This window comes from Benincasa hispida, chromosome 11 (assembly GCF_027475165.1).
Source record: "Benincasa hispida cultivar pf3 chromosome 11, pf3_genome.v1.1, whole genome shotgun sequence".
Taxonomy (NCBI): Eukaryota; Viridiplantae; Streptophyta; class Magnoliopsida; order Cucurbitales; family Cucurbitaceae; genus Benincasa; species Benincasa hispida.
Window position 1 is genome coordinate 11,889,006 of NC_143488.1, and position 16,898 is coordinate 11,905,903.

The 16,898-nt window shown below is 36.7% G+C and overlaps 1 pseudogene; it reads left to right on the plus strand.

Moving 5' to 3' along the window:
• The first annotated feature begins 11,578 nt into the window (after positions 1-11,578).
• On the plus strand, positions 11,579-15,482 carry LOC150032385 (uncharacterized; annotated as a pseudogene).
• The last annotated feature ends 1,416 nt before the right edge of the window (positions 15,483-16,898 follow it).

The following is a 16,898-nucleotide window of genomic DNA, read 5'->3' on the forward strand; positions in this document are numbered from 1 at the left end:
TGTGCTGATAGTTAATGACTATTATAGAAATTGTGTGATTATGATTGAGAAATAGAGCATGGTGATTGATTTGATTCCCTTAGAATTATTAGAGTTTGACGCTATTCTAGGGATGGATTTCCTATTTAAATACTATGTATCTATTGATTGTCATAAGAAGGAAGTAATTTTTAAATTACCGGATCGAGCAGAGATAGTGTTTGTAGGAGAAAGGAAAATTTTTCCTACTTGTCTGATATCGACAATAAATGCCAGGAAGCTGTTGAGTAAAGGTTATATAGCGTACTTAGCCCATATAACAATTTCACAGATGAAGAAGATGGGACTAGAGGATGTCCCTATGGTGCAGGAGTTTATGGATGTGTTTCTAAGGAGTTATTAGGATTACCACCTAAAAGAGAGGTAGAGTTTACCATAGATTTACTTTTAGGGACAACACCTATTTCTCAGGCACCCTATAGGATGGCACCAACTAAGTTAAAGGAGTTGAAGACTCAACTGTAGAAATTAGTAGATAAGGGCTATATCAAGCCCAGTGTATCATCTTAAGGAGCATCGGTCCTATTTGTGAAGAAGAAAGACGACACACTCAGGTTATGCATTAACTATAGGCAACTGAACAAGGTGACTATATGGAATAAGTATCCATTCCCTCGTATTGATGACCTATTTGACTAGTTGAAAGAAGCATTAGTGTTCTCTAAAATTGATTTGAGATCAGGTTATCACCAGTTGAAAGTTAGGGAGTCAGATGTCCCTAAGACAACTTGAGTCAGATGTCCCTAAGACAACTTTCAGAACCAGGTATGGACATTATGAGTTCCTGGTTATGCCATTTGGCTTAACTAATGCCCAATAGTATTTATGGATCTGATAAATAGGATATTTCATCCATATTTAGATTAGTCCGTAATTATCTTTATAAATGATATCCTAATTTACTCAGATAGCAAGGAAAAACAGGCTGAGCATTTGAGGGTAGTATTGCAAACACTATGTGAAAAGAAATTATATGCCAAGTTCAGTAAATGTGAGTTCTGGCTTGACCAGGTAGTATTCTTGGGGCACGTAGTGTCAACAACAGGTGTTAGTGTTGATCCCAGAAGATAGGAGTTATAATTAAGTGAGAATGACGTATCTCAACAATAGAGGTACGTAATTTCCTTGGTTTGGCAGACTACTACAGGAGGTTTGTAAAAGGCTTTTCAAACATAGCTCTCTCATTGACTAGTCTAACCAGAAAGGATGCAAAATTTAAATTGACGAATAGTTGTGAACAGGGTTTCCAGGAGCTGAAGCAAAGATTAGTGTCTACACCAATCCTGACTCTTCCAATTCCAGGGAAGGAATTTGGGATCTATTATGATGCATCCAGGCAAGGTTTAGGATGTGTATTGATGCAGAAAGGAAAAGTAGTAGCTTACACATCCAAACAGTTGAAGAAGCATAAGGGTAACTACCCTATACATGATTTAAAGCTAGCAGTTGTGGTCTTAGCATTGAAGATTTGGAGACATTACTTGTGTGGTGAGAAATGTCATATCTTTACAAATCGTAAGAGTTTGAAGTACATCTTTGAATAGAAAGAGTTGAATCTGAGGCAGAGAAGATGGATAGATTTTATTAAAGATTATTATTGCACCATTGACTACCACCTAAGTAAAGAGAATGTGGAGTTGATGCATTGAGTAGGAAATCGAGTTACCCTAGAGATGTACTTAGTTCTCTAAGGGGAAGGTTATTGTAGAAATTTAGGGGTGTTAATGCAACATTGACAATAGGCCACTTAGGTGAGCTGTTAGCACATTTTTAGGTAAGGCCTAACTTGATGGATGATATTATCAGAGCTTAGTCAGAAGCCCCTAGCCTCAAGAAGTTAGTTGAAGAGGTAAGTAAATAGTAGAGAACAAATTATACTCTATGAGGGAATGGAGCCTTAATGAAGGAGCATCGGTTGTGTGTTTCTAATGATGAGACATTGAAGAATGTAGTTTTAGAGGAAACCCATAATTCAGCATATGCTATGCACTCAGGTAGTACCAAGATGTACAAGACCTTGAAGAAATCTTATTGGTGGCCTAGAATGAAGAAAGATATAGTAGGTTATGTAGACAGATGTTTGATCTGTCCGCAGGTGAAGCCAGAACATTAGAGGCCTGTAGGTTTACTGAACCCACTTCTAGTACCTGAATGGAAATGGGAACATGTGACTATCAACTTTCTGTTTGGCTTACCCAGGACATCCAATAGTTGTGTTGGCATTTGGGTAATTGTAGATAGGATGACTAAGATGACAAAGTTTTTGTCAGTTAAAGCCAATTCTACCCTTGATTAGTTGGCCAAGATATATGTTGACAAAGTTGTAAGCCAGTTTGGGGCATTAGTATCGATTATATCATATGGAGATCCGAGGTTTATCTCAAAGTTCTGGCCCAATTTATAGAAAGCGCTTGGTACTAAGTTACATTTTAGTACAACATTTCATCCACAGATGGATGGGCAGTTAGAACGGACGATCTAGACATTAGGAGATTTTTTTAGGGCTTGTGTATTACAGTTTAAAGGTAGCTAGGATACGCACTTGCCTATAGTAGAGTTCGCTTATAATATTAGTTTCCATTCCAACATTGGTATGGCTCCGTATGAAGCCTTGTATGGAAGACCATGTAGAACTCCAGTTTGTTGGAATGAAGTTGGTGAAAGATCTAATCAGGTTAGAGTTAGTACAGATGAATTCAGATAGTATTAAGCTAATAAGGGAGAATTTGAGAACAGCTCGAGACAGACAGAAAAGTTATGCAAATAAGTGAATAAGAGAGCTTGAGTTTGAGAGTGGAGATCGAGTATTTATTAAATTATCACCATGGAAAGGAATACTTAGGTTTAGCAGGAAAGAAAAGATGAGCCTAGGATATATAGGACCCTATGAGATAGTTGAACGGGTTGAGCCAACGGCTTATAGATTAGCCTTACCTGCAGAATTATCTAAGATACATGATGTTTTCCATGTATCTATGTTAAGGAAGTATGTTCCAAACCTTGCTCATATATTACGAGAACAGCCAGTTGAAGGAAATTTTGTCCTATGAAGAGGAATCGGTATAGATACTAGACAAAAAAAAGCAGGTATTAAGGAAAAAAACTATTCCATTGGTTAACGTACTATAGAGAAACCATGAAATAGAAGAAGCTACATGGAAAGCTAAGGAACAGATGAAAAGAAAGTATCACCACCTATCAGTTAATTGAGCTTAAGGAAAATTTCAGGGACGAAATTTCTCTAAGGAAGAGGTAAATTGTAAATTCTAAACTAGTTTAACTACTTAATCATTTTTGGGATTGATGTCCTAATTTTCTCGAAGTCTCGTAGTTTGTAATTTGTACACATTGTTATGAATAAAACAAGAGTTATTTTATCTGGCATTTACTCATATCCAATAAACAAAGCTCCATGGTTATTGTATGAAAACTTAAGCATGTATATAAGATATACGAGTGGATCATGCCTTAAGTGATAACCTAAATAGGTCTATAGCATAAGGATTAAGGAACAATACTTGATCCTGATGACACTACGGATACGGCTCACTTTGTAGAGGTTTGCAAGTATTGTGAACTACAAATGGTAGATCCTGACCATTCATGTGGGGACATGCAAGCAGGGGTGTCCTATACAAAGAGTTTGTATAAGACCGAACTACGAGATGATTCATCTCTATATATAACGCCATTGATACTGAAGATTTACATCTTACCTAAACGACAATAGGTGACCTGACCTCAATCCTGAGTGTTTTGAAAACTTCTGCCTTTAAGGGTGGTCTTTTGATTAGTATGAGTGAGAGTGGCCAGATTGCCAACTCAACATGTCTACCTTTTTTGGGGATTTGTCTTATTTGGGAGCTGGGAACTCAGTTACACAAGATGGAATTCACTCTTTCCCTGAAGCAGAGGTAAGTAGATAGACTGCTCCCTTAAGGGCTGATTTCGGGTCTTGAACATAGTGGCCACAACTTCTCTTTGGAAGAGATGACTCAGTCATAGTAGAATTATGACTTATGTTCATTAGAGGGATCAGTGATACTTAAGGAGTTAGATGTAACTACATGGGCATAATGGTTATTGGCCAAACTGTACTTACGAGTGACCTATGAAGGGTTATCGCACTGTTGATTGGGTTGAATGGACACATAATATATCTGTACTAAGAAGAGTTCAACTGTCGGTCTTTAGTGAAGTGTCTGACAGTTAACGAATGGTGAATTCCGGGACTAAAGAGTTTAGTCAATTATTCACGTATCATTGGAGCTTCGAGCTACATGTCCATAAGATCCCTTTGGTAGCTCAATGGATTCAAGTTGAGAATCAGTTCTTGATGTTGATTTGAAATGTTTAAATTGACAAGAGGAAATTCGATTATATATGATATGATCGGTATAATGTATGAGATACATCAAGTGGAGGATTAATGTAAATGAGATTTATATTAAGTACTATGAAATAGAAAAAGGACTATGGTTTATATGTTTCATGAGATGAAATATTAAAATTATAGGTTATAAATATAATATAGTAAGTTGGTTATCATATATATTTATAATAATATTAATTATTGGATAATTATATCTTTTTCTCTAATAACCAAATGAGCGAGAGGTTATTGATGGTTTCATGGTAACCGTGAGATAAAAGGAAAAATGTTTTCCTAAATTTAGTAGTTGTGAAGTGAGAGTTTCTATTCTCGAAAATTCTCACAGTTGGCTATCAAGTGGATTTGATTCACGAAACGAAAGCTGAAGAAAGATTATACGATCGTGGAGTGACACTACACGATAGTTCACTCAGCTGGTCGATAGCTAAACGATCGCATAATATTTATTAAACTATTGGGCATCGTCTATACAATAGACCTTGTCATCTCCCACTTGCTCAATCTTTTACACGATTGTACTTCCTCTAACCAAGTCCACACAGAGCCCACACTTCTGGATTCTCACACTAAGAATACTAAGGTAGCCATTGTGGTGGTGTCGTACTCAACTCGACATAGTTCGAGGTTTTTGGAGGTCGTTCGCTGTGTTCGTGATCTTGGAGAACGCTGAGTTCGTGTTCGCTGTAATCGTGCCATGTTGCGATTATAGTGTTCGAGCGTTCGTGATTGTTGTCTTGCTGTTTGATCGAGCATTCGTGATTAAGGGAGTCTGAAGATGAGTCTTCAAAGGTATGTTAATTTTTCCCTTGATCTTATTAAAGGCATGCTATAATTTCGTATTGTGCATAGCTTGCTAGTTTCCGTTTGTTGACTGTAATAGTGTATGTTCAAATACGAATGTCGATCATTCCGCTGCTCATGAAAATCCTCATGTCCGATTTCCTTCAAATCATGTTTAAGTACTTTTAATTATGTATTTAAGATGTTTATTAAGGTTAATGTAAATGTAAGCCAAGTTAGTTGTAATGTGTAATGTGTTTATATATGTTAGGAAGAAGGAAAAGTTTCTAAGTATGGGGTGATGAGTTAACATAGAGCTCGATGCGAAAAAGTCATGTCAAGCTATGATGCCAAAAGTTCAAAAAGGGGACATTATGGTTAAGTAAGGGTTCATGAAGTATGGTGAAGGCCATAGGAGAGATTAAGCTAGCTCTCGTGTGAGAAAAAATGGGCCAAGGCTAGTAAATAAGGTGTATGCGATCAATTCCATATGAGATTGGTGAGGATCAATGTAAGTAATGTGTGAGTGACCAAGTTGTCTAAGCAAGCACTCAGAAGGATGTGAAGGCATGAGTTAGGAGGGTCGCAAAGTAAGTATGGACGAAAGGCTCAGAAGTTGGCAAGCAAGGCGACCGTGGACCAATGCAATGATAATGTCTCTTAAGATGATGCGATGGTGAATAGGGTATGTGATGACCAGGAAAAGACTTAATAGACGCAAGCTCTATACGATGAAGTAAGTTGAGGATTCCAACTTAATCACTCAGTTAAAGGGCTAAGTGGTAGCCTTAGGAGTGTAAAGTAAAGATTAATGGGCCAGGTGGCACTTAATTAAGCAAACTTTCCATGAAAGCCTAAGTATAAATAGGCCTTGTAAAGAAGGAATTGTTTTACCAAAATTTTTTTACGCCTAAGAGGAAGTGTTTCTGCTATCTGAAGCTCAGAAGGTGTTGAGGAATCCTCAGGCAAGCTTGAGAGAGTTGAGGATTTCCAACCGACCCAAAGGAAGTTGATGCTTAAATTCTAAGGTAAAAGAGTTAAGATGTTTATGAGCAAATTCATTAAAAGAAATCTAGTTAGTTAATGGCTAAAATTAGAGTTATGGAACCTGGAAGATTGAAATCTGAAATGATATTATGGATGAATAAGTAGGAAACTACATCTGAAGAATAAGTAAGTAGCTGACCAGCCAATGATGCGCATAAGCATTGATAAAGTGTGCACGAGGTGTGAGACGTGAGGCTGCACGGAGGGAGTGTTCACAATCGAGGCACATTGAGTGTGTCGCATAGTGGATGCTCATCGCATAGGCTAGGAAGTGTGTTTCAATGCCTATTCGAGCATCGTGAGTGAAGGTTTCCATTATTCAGGCAAGTTGGAAGGTAAAATGGCTAAGTGTAGATGATGTGATGAGATAGGTTAAGATGCAATGAATGTAGACATTGTGCGATGAAATTACTAGTATGCAATGAAGTTAAGTTTATGTGTTAAGCTCAAAAGGAGCTAATTATACTGACCACGGGAACTTTCTTTATTTCAAGATAGACATAAATAGGAGAGGTTTACAAACCCTTGAATAAGTAGCTTAAGATAGTGAGTGACAAGTTCTTATATATGTTTCCTAATGATAAGTTTTGCGTATGGTTTTCAACGCATAACCAATGTAACATGTTGTTTTAAAACCATATTTTGTACAATGCATGCTTTACTCATATGTTGGTCACATGATCCATGTTTTCGAATAAATGAGTTTCCCTATGTGAATTTGGCATGCGATTTCAGTAAGCTTATGCCTATGATTTATACTTATTATTTACAAGACACTATGCGATTTCAGTAAGCTTATGCCTATGATTTAACTCACATGAGTATTCTGTTATTATATTTGTAGTATGTTTTAAATGTTTATGTCTTGTATAAGCCCTACTCCAATGTTGATACCAAACATATGGTAAGGTACCCAGATTTCAGTTACATTAGGGATCCTTGAAACTGAAGGTATAGTAAGATGGTCAAGGCCCAATCTAGCTTTACATGCACGTGTGACCTATATTGTCGACATTGATGAGATCAACCAAAAGGGCTCTCTCTCAATTAAGGTTATTAAGGATTGAATGTTCAGACAGAGAAGTTGAGTTGAGGTGCTTCACAAGAATAAAATAAGCTTCATTTCAGGGTTTAATATATGATATGATTTTATGTTCCCAGTTTTATTTCTAAACCCTGAAAATGATTATGTAAATGTTTTATGAGAAACCATGTCTATGTTATTTATGTTGAAAGCATGTTTTATTTTAAATAGTCACTCACTGGGCATTTTAAACTCATTTATAGTGGTCGACATCTCGAGGTTGAGTAGCTCTGTCAGTCAGTCCTAATCAGGATTCTTCAACAAATTTGAAATTTATGTGGTCCACTATGTTTATTAACTCTAATTTTGTCTGTACAGATCATGAGAGTTGGGGTAGAACTTGTATCAACTGATGTTATATTTGGATTTGGATTTTTGTAACCATTATACATATTGTTGTTAATTTTTTTATTAGCAGTACTTTTATGAGATGGGTTGTATATGAGATTTGTATTAAATGGAAGTTATACACTGCTAATTAGGTTAAAAATGTGCTAAGAAGACAGGTTCATAGGACCAAGTTGGACAATAGTTGTCATAAGAGGGTCAGTGACTACTGTCTTCATATCCCTTCTCGGAGTTAGAAGATAATCTGGGTGGGGGTGTGACAAGCTGCCTTCTATGAAAGAGTTTAAAGGTCTCTTTCTAGAGCTTTCACAGTGACCCGAGGCTTATGTGTATGGCCATAATAATCACACTTTATATCGCAGAGTCAAGAAAAAGATTAGGAGTAAAACATGTTGTGGGGGTCTCAACGTGTTATTAAAAATTCAAGAGACAACTTACTCTCTCTAACAAGGTTGTTACCCTACTTCACTATGCATCAATTCAAATCATTAGATATTGATGTTTAAGTTTGATCTCTATTTTCTCAGAACAGTTTCTTCAAATTATTTTGTTTTTTATTTACTTGTTAACTTTTCTGTAGCAGTCATTTGAGGGAAATTGTTCGAAATGACTTTTAGTTTAGGCCCATAGCAAAAGTTAAGGGAGTGGGAGAGTTTTATCCCACATTGAAAAATTTAGCAATGCCTAAAGGGTATAAATACCAAGGCATGCTAGATGTGAGTCCAAAGTGTGTTGGTGGTGGAAGTACAATCTTTTCACCACATGCATGCGCAGTCACAATCGAAAACTATCTGTCGAATGGGTGATTTATGTTTATCATCAAATTTGGGAGAGACAGATCGCTCAACTCTATAATCTATAATGATAAGGGTAGATCAAATGTAACTTTTGAAAGCTTATCGGTATTTTATGCAACGATTGGTTTCTATTCATATATAAACAACAAAGGTATTTTTTTAAACTTTTCTTCAAGTTGAAGAGTATTTTTTAACTCTTTTTTAAAGCTTAAGGTATTTTTGAAACTTTTCAAAATTCAAAGGCTGCCAGTTATTATAAGTTTTTTATTTAGAATTATGAAGGCTAATGGGTAAAAAACGCAGTGATAATACTTAGAATTTGTGAAAATTCGAGTTTTGCGTCGATAAGCACCTAAAACCTCACTGACCCAATATTATGCATTATTCCGTGCCAAAGTGTCTATTTTGTAGCTATCACAGGAATCAAACGCATGCGTTTGTATTAAGCAATCACAGACAAACGCATGCGCATACTTAGAATTTGTGAAAATTCGAGTTTTGCGTCGATAAGCACCTAAAACCTCACTGACCCAATATTATGCATTATTCCGTGCCAAAGTGTCTATTTTGTAGCTATCACAGGAATCAAACGCATGCGTTTGTATTAAGCAATCACAGACAAACGCATGCGCATACTTAGAATTTGTGAAAATTCGAGTTTTGCGTCGATAAGCACCTAAAACCTCACTGACCCAATATTATGCATTATTCCGTGCCAAAGTGTCTATTTTGTAGCTATCACAGGAATCAAACGCATGCGTTTGTAATAAGCAAAAGACGAACGACAAGCGACAAGCTAGGCGACGTCCAGTGCATGGAAGTTCTATGCGTCCAGTGCATGGAAGTTGTGATAAACGCATGCGTCCAACGCATGGAGAATGCGGTGAACAAATAGAGATTGCGGCCATGAAGTGACAGCCATAATAAAAGATCGCAAGATGGGTAGAACACGTTGATAACTTTAGCTAAATTCAGCTCGGACGCATACCTTCGGAATATCAACAAGATAAGGCGATGTGACAATGCCCATATCGCGACAAAAGCAGCAGTGAGCCATACCTCCATCATTACAGCTGTCAGTGTCCAAATTCTATAAATAGCCCTTGAGACCTTCATTTTGAGACATCCGAGCTTCCGCCTCAAGGCAGAAGTTTGTGATCACAGATGAGAGGTTGAAAGAGATTTCCAGTGAGAATTCTTCATCTCCACAGCCCAAACCGAGTGACGATCGAAGCATTTGTCGGAGATAGAGCTCGAGAGAGACATCCATCATTCAACCATGGCACCACCGGCAGCCTTGACGCAGAGTCCTTCATCTCCCTTCTCATCTCTGTATTGTATTACATTTTAGCTTGAGATATTAAGATATTTTGTGATCAATGCAAATATTACTTCCTTCATTATCGTCTTCTTCATCATCTTCATCTCTATCATAGTTTTTCTTCAACGTTTATTTATCAAAGTCAATCGCATGCTTAATCATGTAGCCTAGAGATAGGACACATGTAGCAACCCATCGAGAGGTGTGTGTTGTGCAAGTATAAGTGAGTTAATCCTCTTTGCTTGGTGAAAGGCTGTGGCAACGCCAGTCTATAGGATGTTACAATGCTTGTCTATAAGTTAAATAGTCGCATCTAACTGCCTAAGAAGGTAAGAGATGGAACGCACTAAGCAAAGTTTGTATTGTTCCTAGAGATAGGCACAATCTTATACTCGACACAACTATGCACTATAGAGATATAGTCATGCGACCGACCACCTAGAGGTGTGATTCGTTAGTGAAACGAGCTGGGATTATTCGGACGATTTAAGATACTAAACATTATAATGCGTTACTAGTTGTTGTGTTTCTACCTATTCTCATTGTAAACTTTCTATTGCTCAATTTGTTTAGCTAGGAGTAGGAGTAGTGTATAAGTCATTTAAACTTTCTTCGCTTGATTTTTATTCTTATTCCTCATCTCAAACGCATCACTTCATAAATATTATTGAGTGACAAGTCCCCGTGTTCGACCTTGGATTACCCAAGAAACTTGCGTTTGTGTTATACTTGGCACAAGCGTAAGAAAACTTGTGATAGGAACGCGTGGTCATTGCATGCTAAGATTATCGCATCATCATTCCGACACATGACCTCAGATGCATGGGAACTCCCGACAGATCTCCCGACGCCCGTCGAGCGGCGTTGGGAAACCAGACCCCTTCTTTTTCTCGTGCACATCAAAAAAAAATTCTCTCTCAAAAAACCCTAACCCCCCTCGATTTTTTAGCTCACCGCCCCGCTTCACACCGGCCACCCCATTTTCCTTCTTCCCTTCATGCTCCCGCCACTCCCCCCTGTCACTGCCCCTCTTCACGCCTGCCCTTCCCCCTTCGCACCGCCATCTGTTATCCGCTGCTGCCTTCCCCCTTCATTGCTTGCAAATTTGTTGTTTATTTTCAAGCTTTCATCAAGGTTCGTGCACATCCATTTCATTTATTTTCTCTTATTTGGTATCTTAATTTAAGCCATTGTTTTTAATTTCTAGCATGTTGATATTGCTGGTAATGTTTAATTTTTAGCATGTTACTAATGTTCGTAATTAATGTTACTAATTTTTAATTTCTAGCATGTTGGTAATCTAATGTGAATTATGAATTATGGATTGTTGATGTTATTGTGGATTGAGTTTTTTTTTTTCCTTTTAATTCTTAAGATTATGGATTACTTAATTTAGAAAAAAAAATATTGTACTTAACGCATTTAATATTTTAAAAAAGTTCAAAGAATCTACTAGACATAAAACTAAATTTTGTGTCTTATAGAAAATTGAACTTTAAATTTTGTGTCCAATAGGCTTGTAAATTTTAGAAGATGTTGAATAGATGAAAGGTCTATATTAGACACAAAATTGAAAGCTTGGAGACGTATTAAATACAACATTTGAAAGTTGTTAAGACAATTTAAGCGGTCTAGGGACCTATGTGTTTATTTTGCCTTAAGAAATGAAAATTATGGAACTCAATGCTTAATAATACTTTATACTTTGTCCTTTAATCCAGGTTATTGTTTTAGATTACAAGTTGGTCAGAAAATATTTATTTTTAAGGATGAATAAAGAATGGATTAAAATAAGGAATAAATTATCAGTGGAGTATAGAGAAGGAGTATCACAGTTCTTAGATATGGCAAGGTTTCATGTAAATGATTCTGGACGAATAAGATGTCCATGCAAGAATTGTATGAATTCAATTTGGGAAAAGATAGATATTGTGGAATGACATCTATTAACATATGGAATATCTCCCTCATATTGTGAATGGGTATATCATGCATAACCAGTAAACTTATCTATAAGTCATACAAGTCATTCAATACAGGATGTTGAAGTAGATAGTATAGAGAGTAATGCTATCAAAGAAAATGAGATGTTGAATCTTATAAACGATTTACAAGTTCCAATTGAAAACGAAAATGCAAATGAAGAAAGGATTGAGAATTATGAAATGTTCTTTAATGGTCAAGAAAGAGATACCACGAACTTATTCGAGGATTTAATGACTGAAGCATGTAATGAATTATACCCTGGGTGTTCGCAATTTTCGTCATTAAACTTTTTAGTGAAGTTGATGCATATCAAAGTTCTGAACGGTTGGAGTAACAAATCGTTTGATATGTTGCTGGAATTGTTAAAAGCAGCGTTTCCAGTTGGCACCTCTATACCTACTTCCTTTTATGAAGCTAAGCGAAAATTGCGTGATTTTGGCCTAGGTTATGAGTCTATTCATGCGTGCAAATATGATTGTATATTGTATTAGAAAGAGTTTGCAGATTTGCAACAATGCCCTGTTTGTGGTGAGTCTCGGTACAAAGTTAATGATGGCAAGGGTAAAAAAATACCACATAAGGTATTGCGTCATTTTCCATTGATACCAAGATTAAAACGATTGTTTGCATCAAAAGAAGGCGCTTCTGACATGAGATGGCATAAAGATAAGCGAGTTGGAACAGATGATGTATTGCGACATCCAACTGATGCAGAGGGGTGGAAATGTTATGATCGTGAATTCCCTTATTTTGCTTTAGATCCTCGAAATGTTCATTTGGGATTAGCTTTAGATGGCTTCAATCCGTTTGGAAATATGAGCACTCCTTATAGTATGTGGCCTGTGGTGATAATTCCTTATAATTTTCCCCCTTGGAAATGCATGAAGGAAACAAACTTCTTCATGTCTTTGCTCATACCTGGTCCAAAATCTCCTGGAAAGAAATTGATGTTTACTTGCAACCGTTGATTGAAGAGTTGAAAGAGTTGTGGACAATTGGTGTGCGAACTTATGATTCTGTTGCTGGTGAGTTTTTTCAACTATATGCTACCTTATTATGGACGATTAATGACTTCCCTGCGTACGGTGACTTATCTGGGTGGAGTACAAAAGGTTATCAAGCATGTCCAATATGCAAAAAAGATAACTCGTCCTTCGGGATAAGAGGGAAAATATCATTTATGGGACATCGATGTTATCTTCTGGAGAATCATAGTTGGCGTGGAAGTAGACAACATGATGAAAAAGTTGAACGTAGACCTCCACCAATCGTAATGAATGGAGAAGAGATATTACAACAAATAAATGCGCTAAACTTTTTTGTGCTTAGCAAACATCCATCGAAGCAAGATAAAAAAAGAAAGCGAATTCTAAACTGGACTAAAAAAGGTATTTTTTTCCAACTTCCATATTGGTCCAGACTATTGTCACGACATAAATTAGATGTAATGCATATTGAAAAAAACATATGCGACAATTTGGTGGGCACATTGTTAAATATTGAAGGAAAGACAAAGGATATAACGAACGCTCGATTGGACTTACAAGATTTGAAGATAAGAAAGGACCTACACTTGATACAGGTCGAGAATAGATTTGTAAAACCACACGCAACATACACATTAACAAATAGTGAACGGATTTCGTTTTGTAAGTATTTGAAATCAGTGAAATTCCCTGATGGATTCATATCTAAAATATCACGATGTGTCAATGACAAAGATGGAAAAATATCGGGGCTAAAAACATACGACTGTCATTTGTTGCTTCACAGACTACTTCCCTATTGGTATTCGAGCATACCTACCGAAGAATGTATCCACTGCTATTGTTAAGTTGTGTACATTCTTTCACGACATATGTGCAAAGACAATATGTGTAAGTGATTTGAACAGACTACAAGCAGACATCATAGTCATACTTTGTAAATTGGAGAGAATATTCCCACCTGCCTTTTTCGATGTAATGATACACCTTACAGTTCATCTACCATATAAAACCAAAGTGGTGGGTCTAGTTAGTTACAGTTGGATGTATCCTATTGAAAGAAGTTTATGAACATTAAAACAATTTGTACGGAACAAAGCACGTCCCGAGGGATCTATAGCGGAAGCATATGCAATGAATGAAACATGGAGCTTCTGCTCGCGATATCTAAGTGGGATTGAAATGAGATTCAATAGAGATGAATGAAATGATGATAACATTCCCGATCACGAGATATTTGGTGAATTTGAATTATTTAGGCAGAGGGTACGACCATTAGGGGCGTCAACTTTACGGACGCTATCAACGGAGGAAAAGCGTATTGCACATTGGTACATTCTCAACAATTGTAAAGAAATAACAGAATATCGAAAGTACGTTTCAAACTTTTTCCTTTTCTAAATTCTAGGGTATCTCCTTTGATATAACATTTAAATGATAAATATTGTAGGCAACATTTGAGGTTAATTCGTCGTGAAGCTCAAAGCGCCTCTAACTTATATATAAAACATCAACACAAATTTCCTGATTGGTTCAAATCTCAGGTATACATAGTTACTTTGTAGGCAACAGTTGAGAGATGATTCATTCTTCATATTCATTTTTAATGTATAAGTAATTATCAGGTTCTACAACGACGCGAGAGAGAAGATATCTCCGATGATTTCTTTTCACTTGCAATGGGACCTTCGTCTGAGGTGTGCTCTTACAATAGATGTATTGTTAATGGGGTACGGTTTCACACTGTAGAGCATGATAATCGTCGAGCTACACAAAATAGTGGAGTCCTAGTGGCCGGGGAGATCAGTGAGAACACAAGTGTGGATAACAATTTCTACGGTTTTGTAGATGAAATATTAGATTTGCAATATGCGAACAAAAGACGCGTTTTCTTGTTGAAGTGTAGATGGTTTGACACAGATAACAACAAAAGTAATAGGACACATGTGGATTTAGGATACAAATCGATCAATATATCACACTTTTGGTATGTCGACGAGCCTTTTATTTTTGCTATCCAAGCATAACAAGTCTTTTACATTGATGACATCAAACATGGTAGAAATTGAAAAGTTGTTCAAGTGGTCCAAAATAAACGAATATGGGATGTACTGGAAGTGGATGATGATGACATCAAACATGGTACCAACTTCTTTGATATTAAACTTGTTCAGGGGAGCAATACTAGAAATGGTGGACATTGGTTTCACAGTCAAATCATCCATCACCATGTAAGTAACCACATCCTTCACAAACCCTCCTCCCATATTTCTTTTTGCCTGTGTAGTTGCACTATTAGATGGATTCACAAATTCACAAGCTTAGTTTATAACATACGAACAACTCGGACAAAGATATTTAGGATTACCAGAAACTTTATAGTCACATCTATTAGAGCACGTGTATAATTTCATTTGATCAGCTGAAGATTCAATATTAGGCAAAAGCAAGGTAGAGCCAGACAGTGAAACTTTAGGCTTCAAAAGGGTGTCTTTACTCTGATTTGGTTGTAAATATGTGTCATTTAAAGCTTCAACACTCTCATACAAATTAGATAAGCATCCCACCATGCCTTGATGTTTCAAAAGCTCAATCACAGTCCCTGAATCTCGCTTTCTCCCTGAATCTCGGTCCCTCCATGAATCTCCCTCTCTCCCTGAATCTCGCTTGCAAAGATGCCCTCAGCAGCTTCACACCCTGATTGACATCCAAAGTAATGACTTTCTACACCACAGCACCAACTTCTTTGATATTAAACTTGTTCAAGTGAATAATACTAGAAATGGTGGACATTGGTTTCACAGTCAAATCATCCATCACCATGTAAGTAATCACATCCTTCACAAACCCTCCTCCCACATTTCTTTTTGCCTGTGTATTTGCACTATTAGGTGGATTCACAAATTCACAGGCTTGGTTCATAACATACGAACAACTCGGACAAAGATATTTAAGATTACTCGAAACTTTATAGTCACATCTATAAGAGCACATGTATAACTTCATTTGATCAGCTGAAGATTCAATATTAGGCAAAAGCAAGGTAGAGCCAGACAGTGAAACTTTAGGCATCAAAAGGGTGTCGTTGCTCTGATTTGGTTGTAAATATGTGTCATTTAAAGCTTCAACACTCTCATACAAATTAGATAAGCATCCCACCATACCTTGATGTTTCAAAAGCCCAATCACAATCCATGTATCTCACTCTCTCCATGAATCTCGCTCTCTTCCTAAATCTCGCTCTCTCCATGAATCTCGCTCTCTCCCTGAATCTCGCTCTCTCCCTGAATCTCGCTTGCAAAGATGCCCTCAGCAGCTTCACACCCTGATTGACATCCAAAGTAATGACTTTCTCCACCAAAGCACCAACTTCTTTGATATTAAACTTGTTCAAGAGAGATACTAGAAATGGTGGACATTGGTTTCACAGTCAAATCATCCATCACCATGTAAGGACTAGAATCTCACTCTCTCCCTGCCTCTCGCTCTCTCCCACCATGCCTTGCAAAACATATGTTAATTTATTTCAACTTTTTTTAAAATCTTAAAAGGGATCACTATTTTATGCCCCGTTTTAATTTAATTAAGATGTGTAATTGTGCTTTTGTTCGTTCATGCTTGCATATGAATATGATTCATATCATTGAATTTTGTAATATAAGCAACGAATAAGAAATTTTCAACTGTTATATTCATCCTAAACTCATAAGAAATTCTCAACTGTTATATTTAATTAAGATGTATAATTGTGCTTTTCCTTTTCTTTTGATCTTATTTTTATTATTAAATTAGAGGGAGCCTTAACTTGTGATAACAAAGAAATTAAAAGGGAGACTTTAGCAAAGGGGTAGTTATCCCAATGAGCCCCAACTATGGATTGGGCTAGAATCAAGGCCCATCCTATCATCAAGAGAAATGAAAGGCCCGCAACAATTGTTGTTTCAATATTCCTAAGGCCCAAACTTTCATAAATGGATATAGATTTGAATTGAAAGCTCTCCACTTGGACCCATTAGAATAAAAGAAGAAAGGGTAATAGCAATAAGTGGTACTTTTAGGGGTATTAATCAAGTGAACAACAATATATTTAAAGAATTGCAAAATAACAAAATCTATC